Consider the following 16,997-nt stretch of genomic DNA (forward strand, 5'->3'; position numbering starts at 1 on the left):
AGCACACAACTGTTTTAGTTTTTTCTTTATGTGTGTGTGTGTCATTAACTTGTGTATACTGTAATTAAGCCTTTTTAGCTAGAAAAAAAATACATTTTACATTTCTGGTAATTGTTTATTGTTTTAAACATTTTTTATCTCTGTTTTTCTTGTAATTTTTTTTTATTTTTGTTTTATTAGAAATCCTGCTTAAAAAATAAAATACGACTGGTCTATACAGTATTAGATTGACTTGCTGCTGTGCATTTTATACACACACACAATACATCTGATGGCACAAAGTATCATGCTTCAGCATTTACCTACAACAATACTTTAAGAAATCCAACCTTTATGCAAAGTCACTCAGCACTTAGTGACAGTAATAAATGGTATAGTCAGGCATAAGGTATACAGGATGATCTGCTGCTGTTATGTTGTGCTGTTATTATACACTTACCATCTCTCTCTCTCTCTCTCTCTCTCTCTCTCTCTCTCTCTCTCTCTCTCTCTCTCTCTCTGTGTGTGTGTGTGTGTGTGTGTGTGTGTGTGTGTGTGTTTATATATTGTGTACAATCTACGTCTGTGTGTTTGTGAGCCTGGCAGTCAGATTTAATACTCTTATCCGTCCCGGCGGTCCTGTCTTTGTCTGGTCCTTAAATGGAGGTTTAGTCTCTGCAGCACAGGCCTGGCTGGATGAGCTTAATCAAACCATTAGAGCCCTGAGCCCTGAGGAACATCTCACCACCTCCTACTGAGATCTGCTTTAAGACATGGTGGCAGTGGCAAACACTCAAACCTCTGGATTAGATCGGCTCTCAACGACTTAGTGGTGTCCCTCTCGCTTTCTGTCTCTCACTGCTCTCTTGTCAGGCTTTATCTGTCTGTCAGACTAAAAGCACTTTCCATACGTTTTATTAGAGTCTTAAGGTAAATGTAGGCAAGCAACTGAGAATGAGCATGAAGCACAAACACAGACGTACAGTATTGGACTTTTTCATACTTTAGAAAACCTGGTTTGTTCTTTTTGTTTGTTCCAGTTAACTAGACTTTAGTCCTACTTCATTGCGGGGAGCGGGATGTTTAGATGTTTCCTGACATGCACTGGATAACTTGTGTTAAGAAATGACCTTTACGTGTCCCAAAAAACTACTCATATGTCCTTGAACATATAAAATTCCCACTCTCCATAGATTTGGAACTTGGTTCATGGCAGTCACACAGTGAGTCCTCCCTCAGAGTTATCCTCCACCCTGGTTTTCCACGGGCCCTACCCTTAATTGATTTCACATGCGACAACTGTGGATTGTCTTTCCGAAATGTTCCTCTATGGCCAGTGTGCAAATGACGAGCAGTGACAATGCCGGTTTTGTCCCTGGCCTCTTTTCTTGGCTGCTTGTGTTTCAGTGTTCTTGCTTTGATAAGCAGTATCGGAAGGCATTCTTCCTTGGCCCCAGAGGATGATGCGTATTAGTGTTTTCTGAAGAGTCTGGAGTCCACTTCCTCTGCAGCCTTCGTCCAAGGGAGACAAGCGTACCAAAATACTTCCCTCAGTCCAGCTGATGCGCCATGTTAAAAGATTAGAAACAGTGGCTTAATTTGAAGGGAGAGCTTTGGAAATATCAAGAAGAGGCCATCATCCCCTGTGTTTAGTTTGTAGGAAGTGGAAAGAGATATCCTCCATTGTAAATCTTTCAGTGTGACATTTGTTTGAGGGGAAAAAAAGGGAGAGAAAGAAATAGGACATATTCTAAAGCCTTTCTGTGTTGCAGGAATTAAACAAACGCAAAAAAGGGATAAAATCGGCTTAGACTGTTGAGACAAGTACATCTAAGAGAATGCACAAAAGGAGGGGTGTAAACGGCGGATTCTTCCCAGCTAAAAACTTATCAAGCACAGGCTTTGTGCTCAATCCATTTAAGTGAGTCCCTAACACGCCCCTATTGTATGCCTTTAATGGTCGAAAAGTGACTTGTGCAGGGCTATCGCCTCTTCATGGGGATTACAGCTAAGTGCTTAAGTTGTAGTGAAACCCGGATTTACTGATGGCAAAGAGAAAAGGGCGAGGGAGGGAGGGCAGAAAAGGACCCTTACCAAGGATTTGTGTCAGGATCGCACTGTTCCCCTCGTCTGTCTGTGGCAGAGTCGAGAGAGGACAACTGGTGTTCACATGCGAGCCAGCATGCAGACACACACAAGTAACAATGATTTTGCACAACATCCTTTTACTGTGCGTGTCTGTATTTTCCTTGTGATCCCTTTCCGCTTGTCCCTGCCTCTCTCTCTCTCTCTCTTGCCCTCCTCTCTTTCTCTCTTGCTCCCTCTCACTCTCATCCCCTGTTTTAATTAATTTCTAGCTGTGCTGCAGTATGAGACTTGGCCATGGAAGTGTCTGCTCCTGCAATTTCAGCCCTCATCTCCTGCAGCTGCCAGAAAATGACTCAATGCTCCTTCCGTTTCAAGAAGGAGAGGTAAACAAGGCCAGCAAAAAAAAAACGAAAAAAAAAAAAGAACTAGGCAGAGAAAGAAACTGTACACAATAATTGGGCTTAATGATCTATAAAGGTGCTCAGTGTGAGGGATGTGAGCCATTTTTGGTTTACTGAGGTCTGAACGTGTGCTGTTCAACTCAATTCTCTCATTTTGCTTTTTGGGCACTCCAGTGATTTAGTACTGCATTTGCATAAAATTGCAAGACTTGTGAAGGCCAGGGTATGCTTGCAAACAATTTCTTTGTACTTTCACAAGTATTGTTTGACCACATCTAAAGGTTTAGTGTTGAGGCGAGAAATGATAATCATTTAAATACTATTTAGGAGGATAATGGCGGATAGATAGTCTGTCCTCAAAGGCATTCATGTTGTTGCACACATACAGTACAAGTGAGATATGTAGTTTTGTGCAGAATGAAACAGACAGCTTGAGAAAGCAGTTGCCTTAAGGGGCCAGTATACTCTATCAGAAGTGCATGTCACATAGTTGAACCGCTTCGGAAACCCCTTTCAACTTTCTGAGAATGTGTGACAATTTCTGTAACTTTCTGAAGCTGACAATCTGACATTAATGCCCACTTCCCACAAAAATTGGCCAGGTGTGCTGAGGTGTGAAAGTTGAAATTGAAGTTCTCCCTTAAATTCACTTTTTTAATTCTTTACACAACTATTCCTGTGATACAAAAAAGTGTGATACTATGAATATGAACTTGAAAGCGTTTACCAAATGTCTGTATACTGTATATACTCTCTATAACGACCCCACCCCACTTTTCAATGTGGCCATTCAGAGCAACTATAAAAACTTTTGCCCTCTGGCATTGCTTGGACAAACTAGTTATTTTATTGCAGAACCCTGCTTACTTTCATATCTTAACACACCTGGCCAATTGTTGAGTGGGCATACTTGTCAAAATTGTCACTTTGTTTGAAGCATACTGACTCCTTAAGAGATAGATTAGTAAAAGAATGGTTACAATAGGCCTTTTTCACAGCAGACATTTTGACATGAAATAGTAGGCTAAACACAGGTGATACCAATGATAGGAATGAAGGGCGTTTTCACACCTAAAAGTCCGGACAAAGGTCCGGACCAACGTTCATGTTTAATTACATTGTATACATCTGATCCTGTTATTTTTGATTTCACATAGTAATTTTGCTAGCGCACTAAAGAACTTTCCATGACATACCTACGGCGTGTCGTCACCACGTACGTGTATTCGTCTCCCTTTGATTGGTGAGTAGACGGGCGTGCGTCTGACATTGGCGTGTTGTCATTTTGGCGGGTAGTCTTTTCCGTATGAATGAAAATGAATGAACAAATGAATGAGCAAATCCCGATTGCCTTATTATGGTATTACTACCAGCAGCAACAACATCAGCACCAACTGCAAGCACAATACTCGCGAGAAATGTACGTTCTCGTGGTGCAAAATACGTACCCTCTCTCTTTCATCCGCTCAGAAAATGTTTTGTAAATGTCGACATTTTTGTGAGTGTTTTCTAACTGACTTTTAATGTTTTCGTCTGACCAAATTGAAATTAAACATATAATCTCCTCCTCTCCCCACGTACTTCCACGACTAATTTTTGCTTGTTCTGGTGGGGGTTTTCTTCCGTTTTTCTTTTATTCTTCTTCTATGGTACGTATGCCTAACTTCCTGTAATTGGTCCGAAAGTCCGAACCATCCAAAAAGTGTTTTCATACTGTAAACAAACCGAACCATGGTTCAGTTTGATCTGGACCTTTAGTTCGGACCAAATTTTGGTCTTTTGATCCGGCCCATGGTCCATGGCACCTTTCTCACCTAAAATTTTGGTTTGGACCAAACTGAAAAGTCAGAAGGTCCGGACCAAATGAGGTATGTGTGAAAACACCCTAAGGCTCTGTTCCATTTAGTGTAGCAGAGCCTTTCCAGTGATCATGCTGTCTCTATTTGACCTGAATGGAACAGAACCTAATTTTTTATCATTGGTAACCTATGTGTTTACCCTACTACTTCTTGGCTGCTGTGAAAAAGGTCAATAGATGCACCAAAGGCTGACTTTTAGTTGCAAGCATGGGTCAAGTTCTAACAACCCTGATCCCTACATCTAGCAATGATAAAATTTGACAGTGTCTCTTAAAATGTGTAGTCTCAAAGCAATTGAGACTTTTCTTTAGAAAGCTCCCTACAGAACCACAGAACCGCAGCTGTTTTCACAGGCGGTGTAGTTCTCCCTGTTACAAGTAAATTGACTTTGACATGTATAATCAGTAGAGAGCACCTTTTATTAAATCAAATAACTGGGTTTAAACAGAGAGTACAGTGTGTTGTGTGCGTTTTCAACACAGGAAGTGGATGCTTGTCATCTACTTGTGCCAATGGCATAGCCGCGAAAGCACTGTCACTTTCAGACACGAGTGATATGATACACATTAAATTCAAAAGGAAGAGATCACGATGACACCGTTGATAGACGAGTGTGCAAGTGTCAGGCAGAGAACGCTTCTCCTTGAGCACTGTGTGTTTGCGTGTCTGTTCCCTGAGCTAACAAACTGTATGAAGGTAAACTCAGGAGCACCTGCCCCTATTGTCATGCTCTCACCCACCAAAACTCACACACCTTTCCCTTGAGCACACAACACCCAATACTGAGTAAAGATGAAGAAAAGGGCCAAGCCCTGCATGGGGCAAAGGCTGTCCATTCAAATAAAGACGGTAAACCCTCTGTCTTTTCTCTCACTAAGCCTTGATATGTTCCTCAAAGCTACTGAGGCCCATTGTGTGTCTCTACCTTTGTTGTCTTGTGTTTAAGCAGGCTGATGATTATAATGATGATGATGATGATGGTAATGATGACAGCGATGGCAGTGGCTTAAGGAGAAGCAGCTGCCGAGGGGTTGAGAGAGGCACAGACAATCAGCCTGTTTACTCAAGAAAAGGTACACTTTGGATGTTCAAAGTGACGGCTGCTGAATGGCGACTGACTGTGTGTGTGTATGTCCAATTGATGCTTCAGGTCCTGCTTGATTTCACTTCACCTTTCTGTTTGTCATTGAATTTGGGGCTTTATGTGCATATTATATCATCACAATAATGCATTATTATAGACATTAAAGTCGGTTAGTTAACAAGGCTATATAGTGAGTAGATTAAATACCTCAATGCATATCTATAACTCAAAGGAATAGTTTAGTTTCTGGGGAATTGCATTATTACCCATGCGACGTGGATGTCTTTTTCATGGCTTTGCATGCAAATCAAAGGTATGTTGACAAGTGAGATTAGACGTTTAGCTCAGCTGCAGTTTGCAATTCTTCTTAAAGGAGTAATAATTAATTTTTTGGTGTAAACATTACCATATTATTTACTTTATAAAGTTGTTCAGTTGAATATCTTAGCAAACAGCAGACCAGCAGACACAGAGCGACATCACCATTAATTTTGAGTCACGTTTCTGGATTTGAATCCAATATCTACTCTTTTTTTAGGTTAGTTTTGATTTTTGAGAAGGAAATATCTGACTCTTTATCTGCTATCTCACCAGCTGCTAACTTTGTCTGTCATTTGGTGCTGAGCAGGTAGTCTTTAGTGAGTTCATCTGAGCTTTTTCGCACAAAACTGCTGCCTGGCTGGATCAAGATTTATTGAGTACAGTATTAGTGAATCGAAATAGTTACTGTAAAAGCCAAACAATGAGCTGAGAGACACCAAAATGCTCCTAAGACTGCAGTGTTGGGTGACAATTCTCTTTATCTCTACAAGCAACACCTTTTACGTTACATTTAATTATTAAGTCTATTGTTCATATAGAAATATTGATTATTGCAGCTTTAAAAACAAAGTTTCCACAAGTGCATACAAAGGTGTATTAATTATATAAAGTTGACTGGGTGTTGATAAAATCGTCCTCCTTTTTTAACAGTGAAATAAGTGGATTTCTAAAGAAAATGTAAATTACAACCTGTGTGATTACTAAAATCTCTTAAAAATAAATATTAATATCACACTGGCTAAAAAAGACACAAGTTATGTAATACAGCAAAATGGCATTTAAAGGTCCAGCGGATAACATTTAAAAGAACATATTGACAGAAATGGAATATAATATTCATAGGCATGTTTTCATAAATGTACAATCGCCTGAAAATAAGAATTGTTGAGTTTTAGTTACCTTAGAATGAGCCTTATATCTACAGAGGGAGCACGTCCCCTCTACAAACCAAACACTGGCTCTAGAGAGGGCCTTTTGTGTTTTTTGTGAATTTCACAGCCACTATGGTTTCTCTCTCACAACTGGAAGGGGAGAGTTTGGGGAGGGGGGCATCCTAAAAAGAATTGTATTTGTCTTCTTTAATATAATCAGATCAATGACAATAGAAGACTAGTCTAGACAAGTCTAAACCTAGTGACTAGTAAAAATCACTAACTGCACGCAGAGACGTCAGACATCCATGAGTTTGCACCAGTGTGAGTACAAAGGTTCCTCAAAACTTTGCCTTTCAATATGTAAGATGATGATGTTATTCCCCCCAAAAAAGCTGCAGAATGGAAGGTGGAAACAATAATAATCAGCTAAGCTTGTTTCACTATTTTTATGGGGTTTTTTTTGTTTTTAGCAAAGGCTTAACATTTAATCTTACTCCTAAGACACTCATCAAACTGGTGTGTCTACTACATTTGTGGTGGCATGACCTGCCCTTCCATCTTCCAGCCTGTTTCCAGGATTTGCTGTCCCTTCACTGTGGCGACTGATATTTTCGTCCTACTTAAGCTCCAGATGCTGAGAGGCTCCTTGTACTGGCGCTGCTGCAAGAGGGCCACAGAGGTTAATGCACCCAGGGAGGGAGAAGCAACCAGCTGTTGGCCTTCTAATGTTTAAAACCTCCTCCCCTCCATCCATCCATCCCTGCTCGCCTCCATCTATCCTATTCTTCCTCCTTCCCTCCACCCCTCAGAGGAAGAAAGCCCAGGCAATAAAAAGCGCTCAAATGGTGAAACATCTGCTAGGACATTTCAGTGCGGCCAAGAGCGTCTTAAGTCCTCCAGAGCAACAATATGAGGACATTTTCTGGTCAGGGGCGATGGGGACTTATAAAGAGATAAGAGGAGATAATGGCTGGATGGAGGACTTGGGGGCTGCAAATGCACAATCAGGAGGTCCGCACGGAGATGGGGGTAGGAGGGGAGGGACAGGAGGGAGAGAAGGAGGGAGGAGGAGGGTCTAGGAGGCCAGAGGAAAGTGGTTTGGTAAACAATGCCTCCGCATTAGCATGATAATCTGAAACATGCCTTTATTTAGATAAAGATGTAGGTTATACTGGGGGAGGAGTATGTGCTATGAAAGTGTCCGCGTGTTTCTGGATTCAGGAGTAGCTCTGCTTCTGTGTGTGTGTGTGTGTGTGTGTGTGTGTGTGTGTGTGTGTGTGTGTGTGTGTGTGTGTGCATGTATATGTTTCACAAATGTACAATGATGTACAAAGGCGCTCTTGTCCATGGATTCATGAACATGCAGACACAACATAGCAAGTCTGAATGCTAAGCAGCTTATGCCAGGCTATTACGGCCTCACTGTTTTCCCATTCAACATTTATGAAACTATGACTGGCTCAAAATGTCTAGTGTGGTTAAAAAAGTGGATTATAACTTTTGAAAGATGAAATAGAACACGCTTTTTCTTACAAATGACATGTTTAATCATTAAGCAATAAAACACACTCTTACTCACTTCAACACTCAGGGGTTTTGCTGCTACAGCTTCACTTGGTCTGGTAGCTTATGGTGGCTAATTTTAGTTAATGTTAGCAAATAGTTGCATAGATACTGCTGTGTCAGTTTGAGGACTTTGACTATGACTATTCTCTATTTGTGTTACTCTAATAGAGCGTGCATGTCAAAAATAAACATTTCCATGGTTTTATTACAAGTAAAATCAATCATAGACACAGCATACTCTGCCAGGAGACATGTTTTTTGTTTCCTGCTTGTGTTTCCATTCATTGCGATCCCATTCAAGTTTCCCATTAATGAGGTCTTTAATGCAACTGACTCAAGAGCATCTTGTAAAATGAAGAAAATTCAATGTGCTTTTATGTTGTAATTACCACTTAGGGCCCCAGTGGCCTCTGTTCAGAAGAAGTTATACCGTCCTGCTTTAATATACGTTCCAAAACTACTGTTGATTAAAGCTATCATACTGTGGGTGATGCCATACAATATGACAAATATGCACTTAAAAGTGAGAGTATGAAACCCCAAAATGCCAGAATCCAAGATCCACTGGCATTGAGAAATTCAGATGGACAAATTTGCCTGTGAATAGAAACAATTTTGATTTTTTCACATCCATATTCTCCAGTCTTGCTCCTACCACTAGTAGTGAACAACATATTTTCATTTTTTTCCTAATATTCCATATTTACAGGCTGAGGTTTCAAAAGTACATAAAATACTTTCTCTTTGTCAAACCAAGTTATAAAGTTTTACTTTTATAGACACTGCAGGTTTAGATCTGATAAAGTTCTGAGGTTATGCATTCAGTGAGTCAAGTGCAACCAGTTGTCAGTCTATTTTCCTTTGCAGAGGTTATAATTGCAGCGCTACTTACATCTTCTCTGAGAGGATAATACTGCAGTTACTGAGGACAGCAACATGCTTCTCTCTCTATAATGGCAGCATTAGTGAATATAATTGCTCTTGTGAACTGTGGTCAAAAATAGCTTCAATCTGTCGAGTTTGGAGAGAAGCGAAGGTATCTTAAATGCTATAATTTTAGGCAAAGTCTCCACCGGATTTTGGAAACAGCAGCAAATAGATCATGTAAGTGTGACATGCGACTGTATCAAGTTTCACCGGAAGCTGATCCAGCAACATTGATACTGAAAGATGCAGTGTATCTGTCACAGTGTTGAGGGGACTATTTAACAGGACACTGCATTGTAGGTTTTTCATGATATAACTAAAAGTGAAAAAATAAAAATTAATAAATGTAATAAATAAATTAAAATGCAGTGCACATAAAATGCAAAATAATTCAATGATTTCAAACCTTAGAAAAGGTTATGTTCAAAAGCCAGTGGATGTTGTAAGGCCACGACAGGAAAGGGAAGGTAGAAGAAGAAAGTACTTAAGTGGATTTATACAAGATGCATGCACTGCTGCTGCATGTCCTCATCACATGCTCACGTCATGTACTCAGAAAGTGGGAAGTAGGAACAGCTGGCTCCACCACTGCATCTGGCCCGCAAGACAGACCTGGAAGTGTGTTTCTGCCTTCTACTTACATGCCTACATAGTGTGTGTCTGTGTGTGTGTGCATGCGCAGATGCAGTCTAATTTGACGCATTTGTATGGTACATGAATGTGTAAGTGGTGTGAAAAATATGTGTGTGTGTGTGTGTGTGTGTGTTTTGTGTGCCAGTCCAGGCGCCACTCACCCTGATAAAAGCCCTTTGACACTCAGCTGTTTAACAGCTCAAACTGTCTTTGCTCAGTGGATTAATCACACACACACACACACACACACACACACACACGTACATACACACACACACAGCTTCAATGACCTCCATGACACCTCCAACACCCCTCCCCAATTTAACAAGGAATAACTTGTGAGTATGTGCATGTGTTAATATGTGTGTGCGTGCAAATTGAAGCATTTACACACATATCCAGTGGCCTGCTGAGGGCGTCCTACACCATACGGCCCCTCTCCTCTGCATTTTAACACTGTGGTGACAGGTGCTGGTCCAAGAGACAATAGAGCTCCTCCAAAGCTGGCAGCCAGCACACCGTAAAGAGAGAGAAAAAGAAGAGGCATTTGTAATTGTGAGTGCATGAGAAAGAAGCAAAAGAGAGACTTCTCAGATCTATTCTCTCTCCCAAGTTTTGCTTAAATTCAAAGGTGAGAATAAGCGGTTTGGGAAAAAAAGCAAGAAAGGAGTTTGAGATACTGTCCAAAACAGAAATGGAGACACAGTAAGTGAGGTTGAGTGCTGCTGAGAAAAAAAAGGAGGATGAAACACCCAGATCACAGCTCTTTCAGCTCAAAAGGGGATTTAAAAGCCTGTCGAAAGTTTTTGGCAAGTCTTTGATTCCACCAGTTTGCAATGTGACTCCTCGTGAGCACAAAGACGAGATGTCAGAGCACTTCTGTTTTTGCACTGGCCACACAATACAAACCCCTGCTGCCAAACGGGATTCTATGGCCCTGGTTCAACATGTTTGGTGGTTTCTGGCAGTGTATTTTTAGTAACAGTGTAATGTATGTGTCCTGGGTGAGATCATACAAATAAAAAGTTCCCTTTGGCTTTTGTCTTGTTTGTTTGAATAAAGTTCATCTCTGGCCAGGACACACATATTGATATAAACACTCCCCCACACAGAATTCTTAGAAAGCATTGCCCATGCACTGGTGCATTCTGTGTGTGCCCGGTTTGAATCCCACAGAGTGATTTAACCTGTTCCAAGGTTGGTAACCTCGTTTGAAAAGACGTTTTTTATCTTTGTGTTTTAAATTTCGACTCCTTGAGAGATCGATCTAGTTTTGGCTTTAGATGCTGCTTGCCTGTTCTTATGTTTCACCAACATTTAAGTTCATTTGTGTCCAAAAACACATTTAGAAATCTTACAAAACCAATAAAAACTACAGTCCAGACCAAAAATACATACCATATATTGTTAGCTATCTTTGTCAATTTGTTGGAGTTTTTTATTACTGGTATGAATTTATTAACTCATAAGCAAACAAAGCGTTACTGCAAGTTAATATCAGTGGGTGGAGCTGAGGAACCAGCATTTCAGGTAAACCTCAATGGAAAGCAATAAATTAAGGGAGGTTTTTCCTTTTTTCATTCAGCATGGCTTTAGAAGATCTAACCTGCTGATCTACCCAGTAGTAAAATGTTAGTGTGACTGGTTTAAAATAGTTAGGTTCAGCTTTAGGTGTGCTATCTAAGATATATTTGTGTAACAACACATATTTTATACAGGTCCGTAATTTATGAATCATGTTCTTGGAAGCTTCATGGAGCTTCAAAATCTCAAGAGCTATGTTATTTGAAACTAATTATAGGGGGGGGATTATATAGGGGGAAAGGGATTTCTTGGAACAAACATCTGCATGTAAATATTCATTAATTATTAATTTATCATTGGAAACTGTATGCTTGTCTGTGGGCAAAGTTCACATTTTCACGTTACACTGAGCTGTTGTTCACTGACCAGGTTTTTGTAGAAGGTAATTGGTATTGATTAATTTGAAGTTTAAACAAATGTCATGTCATCATTATTTACAGAAAAATGACCTTAACAGCAACACAATATATGGTGCTCATATAAAAAGTGCATATTGCATATTTAGGATTCTCGTGTATCATTTTGCACAATTTAGTCTTGCATGCTTGTGTAGCATACATTGTGTATTTTTTCCCGTCTTGTGTGAGTGGAGCAAGTTAGTGTGTGTGTGTGTGTGTGTGTGTGTGTGTGTGTGTGTGTGTGTGTGTGTGTGTGTGTGTGTGTGTGTGTGTGCGTGTGTGTGTGTGTGTGTGAGGTTGGGGAGCGTACCAAAGTGTGTGTACTTGGCATGTCACTGGGGCCAGGTGCAGGGCTGGGTTGTAATCACGAGTATGGGTTCTGCTCAGGATAAACAGGGTTTCTCTTCTCTCTAGGGGCCACCATTTCCTGGTACTCTTTGTAATGGGAGGAACACGACATCACAACAGCAAAGAAGATCAAACAGTGGTCGTTTGCTGAGTCAGGGTTAAGAAAAACCACCAGTTGACTCAAAAACATGCGTGACTGATGGAGGTAAATCAGCAGAACCTGGTACAGATCAGAAGATAGCAGAGCAAAGCAGGTGTCAAAAGTCATATCTTGGCTGTGTGACATTTCATAATTTCCTTGTTTTTCTTTTGTTCAAATCTGGTGTAACATTTCCTTTGACTTTTTTATTCCCACCGTGTTTTGGTGTTTGTTTCTTTCGCAACTGTCAAACTGTTAGATATGATCTGATTCAGTGAGTCTGACCCTGTTGTCAATGCTTCATCTAACGTCAGAGCACAAAAGTCTTTATTTTTTCTCTCCAGAATTCCCCCTTCAGCCTGTGATAACCTGCCGTACATCCCCACCCCCCTCCCTCTGCCTTGTGGGGCAGGAAGCAGAGCAGCTCAGACGTACTGTACGGTCCCTCGCGTCTGGGCCGGAACCAGGATGTGTTGCTAGGCGCAGGGATGATTGTGTCAGCACTTGCTGGCCGCTTCGTTTCCTTACAGGTGATCTCCTGAATGGACAATGACAGATATATGTTTCCTGCTATTTTTCACTTCTGCAGGAGGGGATCAGAAAAACACGGGACTCTGTGACCACAGGGCCACCTCCGCAAGCAAATAAGCTGGCTCCCAAAGTTAGCAGAGCTTCAGACCGGGTGAGACAGACACATTCAGCCGGTCCGCCACGAGACCTTGCGGTGACCCTGTGACCTCAGACTGGAGGTGGGTGTAGGGTTCAGTGAGTGGTGGCTACAAATCTGGGAGATGGGGGGGTGGATGATGAGGAAATATTGAGGAAGCCACTCTTGATTTCTGACGCGTTTGATGAACTTTGATGGGTAGAAGGTCGAGGAGGATGAGAGGGGTGGTGGTGTGGCAGGAGGGGGACAGCGAGGGGGGAGAGGGCAATGGCGTGTGGCAGGATAGCTGAGGTCGTTCTTTTGATTTATGATTTTTCAACTTTTTCTAACTGTGAAGACTGCCGAGTATATGCACGGCATGGGAGGGGAAGGGGGAGAGGGGATGGGAAGTGAAGGAGGGATGCGGCGGGGCATTGAAGTGGAGGGGTGGTCACGCTCTTTTGATTTATGACTGGGGTGATTAATGCCCAAGGATATTACCCCTTGGAAAAAGTGCTGGCCCCTCGACTGAAGTTGTGTTTTGCTACATGTCTGACAGGCAAGAGCGATTTGGCCTCCTTTTGTTTTGTGACGACAATGCGAAGAGGGGTCATCTCTTGATCACGAGTCAGGAAATATCTTTCTGATCGATTTATAATGAGTATTAAGGCAGAGAAAGAAAACTGATCAGGATGATCAGTAGTAAAAAAAAAAATTTAAAAAATTGTAGTTTTGTCTTTCATCAACAGTAAATTCGCTGTTAGAAGGAAATTACGTAACATCTTAACCCGTCTGCTGCATACAATGATATCATGCGTGTATTACTGAAAGGTTGTTCCTTAAGATTAGCACAAGTCATTGAAATTACGTTAAATGAACAACAAACAGCTAAATATAAACTGTTTTCTATAAATAACCAATTTCCTCTCATTCACAGAAGCCCAGAGCTCCAGGGCTAGACAGTCAGTCGACAGTCTGGAAATACATACAATGCAACAGATCTTAGGATTTCTTGTCTTACTATGATAACCATGATACTCTCTATGTAGTAGCACTGTTTAAGTAGCTGTGTTTTATGAACTTCTGTGACCAACTTTACCGTTTGCAAGTGTATTCTTCAGATTGTTTCATTCATAAATGCTCTGTAATCATTTATGTACTTGTTTTTGTGTACTTATCCCCTGCAAACACAGGACAAAGTGACAGGAAACACTAAGGTCAGCCATGGTCTGGGACCTCTGCTCAGCCATCTTGTTTTTAAAAGACATAAATCACACGAAATCCACCGGTTCCTCTCCTCTTCAAAGGCCTTTGTTTTACAGCCACGGCACAGAGGTTATCAGCAGGGCAGCGGCAATAGTGTGTATAATAGACCTACTTACACTGCCTGATAAGATGCATTGAGAGTCTGTGACTCTCACTTTAGGCTGTCAATAAAAGCAGGGAATCAGTGTGTTTTTTCAGGCTTTGAATTATATCACATCAATGTGACAGCGGCACCATTTCTCAACGCAGACTTGTCTGCCAATATAAACCGTGGAAGAATTGTTTGGGTTCCTGTCTGTGGGTTTCTACGACTGACCCTGTCTGGGTGATTAAATGGCTCTGTGCTGCAGGTTTCAGCGCCATCATCCCCGGCTGGATCAGAAGGTTATACACACAGCCGCGTACAGTAGATATTGATGTTGTCAATAAAAGTGTCTTGGAGTTATGTCAGCCGACTAGACGCTCCAAGGTTAAGCGGTGTTAAGCACACCTTCTCCTCCTCGTTAGACACTGTTTGTCTCAGTGTCAATCACGCCATATGTCACCCTCTTTTATGTTTGCTTGTTCACTCACAATGACAACTTTTCTTGCTCCCACCGCCATGCGCCCTCCTCCCCACTACAACACACACATCTAATCGTAGGTCACCCTCACGGTTCTGCGTGTGTTGAACCAAGGAGCGCTGGTGGGGAGGAGGGGTTGGGTTAGGGGCATTGGCTATCGCTAATCACTAACACTATGGCTAACGGTAGCGCTGTGGAAGCAGTAGCCTTGCAGCCGTGTGATCTCCAGCTAACCTTGCCCACGGGCCTCTTTTGTCTGCACGCCGCACACGGCTGGCTCCATCCTCTCTCTGTTATTGAGCGGGTTGGGGGGGGCTTAATCAATGGCAAATCGCTGGCACTGTTCTCAGGACAGTGACCGAAGCCCAGTCTGTTGGCCCCCTTTGCCTCCCTTCCACCGAACTCCCCCCTTTCTCCTGCCTCCCTCAACCAGTCCTCCACCCCTCAGCCACCGCCACCCCCTCCAACCCCTCCTGTCTGATTGACACTTGAAAGGTGGCCGAGGACGGGGCCGGAGGCGATGTTCCACGCTCTGGAACCCTCCGTGCAGGGGAACAGCTGGTGACATCTGCAGAGAGGCCCACAAAAGGCAGTTGAAAGCGTGCAATCGCGCCCCCTCCTTTTCTTCTTTCCTCATCTCCCTCACTCTCTCCTTCTCTGTCTCCCCCTCTCACCCTCTGTCTCTCTAACTCTGCTAGTTCTTTCTCTTTCATTCTCTCTGCTCCTGTCTCCCCCTCTCTCTCTCTGCCTCAGATGTCCCCTCTATCTCCTAAGAGCGGGCCCTTTTGTCTAAAGCAGTGATACAGGCACCCAAGCGCCTTTGAAAAGCATGCTTTAAACTTGAAGAGCTTACGCTGGAGCATGTGTGTCTGAGCAAAGAAAAAGAGAGGGGACAGAGAAAAAAGGGGGGAAAAAAGGGGGGGGGGGCAGAAAGTGATCGCCTATGTGTTGTACAACAGCAAAACAGAAACCCTTTTCTCTCTTTTAAATAAACTCCCTCTAGTCATTTCATTTATTTATCTGTCTGCTTCTTCACTGAGAATTCACCCACTGTCTCTGCGTTTGATCTTCTTACATGGAAAACTATCAGCTGTATTGATATCCACGTGCACACGCCCAGTTAAAAGCTGCCTTTTAAGAGGCCCCATTGTCCCTGTTCAATGGCATTACCCCGGCTCAGCTCACAGTGAGTGCTTGGGAAGCGGAAGGGGGTATCGACTCCCGTTAAAAGAATCCAAACGCGTTCACTGACGAGACACACATCGCCCACAGGAATGTCAAACTTCCGACCCATTCCCCGCTCCCTCCCTCTCCATCTTTCTCTCTCATCACTCCATTTCTCTGTCCTAGAGTCAAAGGCTAACTCTGTGCTATCTGTCCTCTAGTGAGTGTTTTTCTCTTAAATGGAGGTAATCATTGTTAAATTCATCCATAAACTTTTGGTCGGACTAAATTTCTGCATAGTGGCTGTCTTGTGCGTTCAAACAACTTGGTCTATCTGTATGTTTTCACATTATTAGCAAAACAAATTCCCCCAAAAGATGGCTGGCTTTTTCCACCTGGCCACACCCCACACTTCCGGCCTCCTCCTCCCTCCATCTCCACCTCCTCTCCTTCTCTAAGGATGTAAAGGAGAGGTAAAAAGGTCGGCGTGCTCCGGGTATCAATATTTCAGGGCTGTGTGAATCCCTCCTTTCAGGGAGCCGGCCTCGCTGACTGAAGGTATCTTCAGGACCCAGGGGCCGGCTGACGGATGAGCACAAAGCACCCGTCAAGCTCCGAGCAGCGCCACAGCTCGCACGGTCCGCGTTATGTGTGTGTGTTTGTGTGCATGTGAGCGTGTGTTGTGTGTGTGTGTAAGCGGAAGGCTTGGGCAGCTCCCCTGCGGTCTCCTTTGTTGGGCTAACCTGCTGTTTGAATGGAGTGGGAGCTGTGAGTGACAGAGGAAAGTGTAGCTGGCGGTAAAGTGAGATATTGACCTCTCAATCGCCATGGAGGGTGAGCAGGGGGGAGTAAAGCGGTCAACGCTTGTGTGTGAATGTACAGCATGCGTCTGTGAAAGGTGTGTACAGCCTTTAAATAAGTTGGTCAAGGAAGGAAACTGGGATGTGTAGATTTCTTTGAATAGATGCTTGTGTGTGTGCATAAAACTTGTCTCTGAGTGTTTGAAAAGTGAACTGTTCCTGTCAGGTGAAGTGATGGTGCACCCAGCTAGCTGGCCTAGTCGCTCAGTAACATGAAACAAGATTCCCCCCAATGATAATATTCAGTTTCAGGTCTGCCAGCGCGTCCTGTCTGCCCCTGTCCAGAGCCCCTCCAA

The sequence above is a fragment of the Dicentrarchus labrax genome, unplaced genomic scaffold (assembly GCF_905237075.1).
Source record: "Dicentrarchus labrax unplaced genomic scaffold, dlabrax2021, whole genome shotgun sequence".
NCBI classification, from domain to species: Eukaryota; Metazoa; Chordata; class Actinopteri; family Moronidae; genus Dicentrarchus; species Dicentrarchus labrax.